This window comes from Palaemon carinicauda, chromosome 29, assembly GCF_036898095.1.
Source record: "Palaemon carinicauda isolate YSFRI2023 chromosome 29, ASM3689809v2, whole genome shotgun sequence".
NCBI classification, from domain to species: domain Eukaryota; kingdom Metazoa; phylum Arthropoda; class Malacostraca; order Decapoda; family Palaemonidae; genus Palaemon; species Palaemon carinicauda.
Window position 1 is genome coordinate 23,186,128 of NC_090753.1, and position 2,500 is coordinate 23,188,627.

Sequence of the window (2,500 nt, forward strand, 5' to 3'; positions counted from 1 at the left end):
CAGCCCAACCTTCAATAGAAGACGGTAGTGAAGAAATCCTGGATAGTTAACTGCTTTATTTTGCTCGATGACAAATTCAACATATAAAAAAATTTCCCGGAATTAAATGTAAAATTTAAGACCATCTTTGTCCTTCTCAAAACCATTGAAATTAGTTATTTTGTAACATTGTAGAGTAAATATAAAAAATACCTTTCTGAAGACATTAAGTACCAGGCTCATTTGAGAAATCCTGGAGGAGAAATTGAATACAATGAAGAGATTCATAATGCGGCTTAAATATATATAGAAAACAGACTAATATCCATGTGTGATGAACAACTATCTACATATGTCAATATATACCATAATAATAATAATAATAATAATAATAATAATAATAATAATAATAATAATAATAATAATAATAATAATAATAATAATAATAATAATAATAAAATTCAATATATTTACGGATCAAAATATAATACAATAATTTATTTATATTACAACTCAAAAAATTACAACCGCATACATAATGTAAAGCAAAATATTAAGTAAATTTTTACATGGAAACAAAAGGCATAAACCCAGACTGCACGCAACACAGCCAACAGAAATCCCTGATCTTATATTCAAGCAATTTTTCTTCCATCTGCCTCATGGTTCTTCCGTCTTGCCATATAAACTTTTGGGCCAATGCATATTCGCTCCTCTAGATTGAAGGAACATCTCCAGAGGTTGGTAGTATCCTGAAGAGAAATTCCATCTCTCTCTCTCTCTCTCTCTCTCTCTCTCTCTCTCTCTCTCTCTCGCCTCTCTCTCTCTCTCTCTCTCTCTCTCTCTCTCTAACACCAATGCTCTCCCCTATGAAGATAGGATCTGGCAATCAGGGAAAAATATTTTTCGATGTACATAAAAATCTGCATTAGCAAAGTCTTCTGCAATTACACCTCCCATTGACCTGATGCGCCAATACAAGACGTTGAAGACCATAACTCACCACCACTCGGCTGAATGAATTTGGTGAATAATAGTCAACAATTTCTAGGTGGATCAAACTGTACGAAATATTTCTTTCAAAATATTCTTAGTTTTATTAAGTTAACCCAAATCATCACTTATTTAACGATTACAATTGTCATCATTTTCTAAACTTGTTAAAAATCATTTCCCTGAGTATCAAATTGTATACAACATTTCTTTCAAAATTATCTTAGTATTTTCAAAGAAATCATCTCCTATTTACCTGTTCTAAGTAGAAAAATTTTCTAAACACATTTCCTCATAAGTCACTGCCTTATCTGTTGATTTATTTTTGCCTGTCAATGCTTTTTATCTTTTATATTCTCTCTCTTTTATATTCTATACTTATTATTGTTTACGAAAAAAATCCGACTAATTTTAACATTTAGTAATGAAGGATAAAGGAGAAGAAGAACTAAAAAGGTGGATAGATGGACAGAAAAGGGTTTCATAAAGAAAGGGCCTCAATATCAAGGAAGCTTTAGAGCACCTGGGATGATGACCTGTGAAGCCAAGGAAAAAGTTCATCTAAGATTCATCAGTTAAGGTGTGAATTATATATGAATATTCATTTATATATGCACCTATACGTATTCCCACACGCGTGCACACACACATACACACACACATACACATATATACAGTATATATATATACATATATATATATATATATATATATACACACACTTATATATATATATATATATATATACACACACACACACACACATATATATATATATATATATACATATATATGTATATATATATATATATATATATAATAAGGAGGTATATATGTGCATCAAAATAACTTTTGAAATCGCTGATGATTTTATTTAATTTTGACGTCTTAAGATATATTTCTCACTTGCTTAGAGCCGTTAAGTGTTATAATTTCAGTTTTAACATAGGATTAATCTACTTTTACCTCTGACAGGCTTTCCTTATTTTTGAAATTTTGACAGAATCAAAAGCTTTCTCATACTGTATAAAGGCCATGAACAAAATGTTCAAGGTATTTTGTTTAAGTGCATTTTTCGTCTTACCAAATAATTTCCTACTTTTTTCGCTGAGTTAACTCATTACATATTCTATTTTGATTCATCATCATGATTCATTATTTCAATCATTTTTATGCTGAACAGGTTGGCATAAGCCTCTCTTTCAACGTTTATACAGATCGTAAGATATTTTGTATTATTCCATTACATCTCATATGGTTTATTTGTTTCCTTAATAAGTTTCCTCACTGGGTTATTTTCCTTGTTGGAGCCCATAGGTTTATAGCATCCTGCTTATTCAACTAGGGTTGTAGCTTTGCTAATAGTAGTAGTAGTAGTAGTAGTAGTAGTAGTAGTAGTAGTAGTAGTAGTAGTAGTAGTAGTTGTAGTAATAATAATAATAATAATAATAATAATAATAATAATAATAATAATAATATGACTCTCACGGTCTTTCTCCTTTTGATGGCTGCGATTTTCGTGGTTATA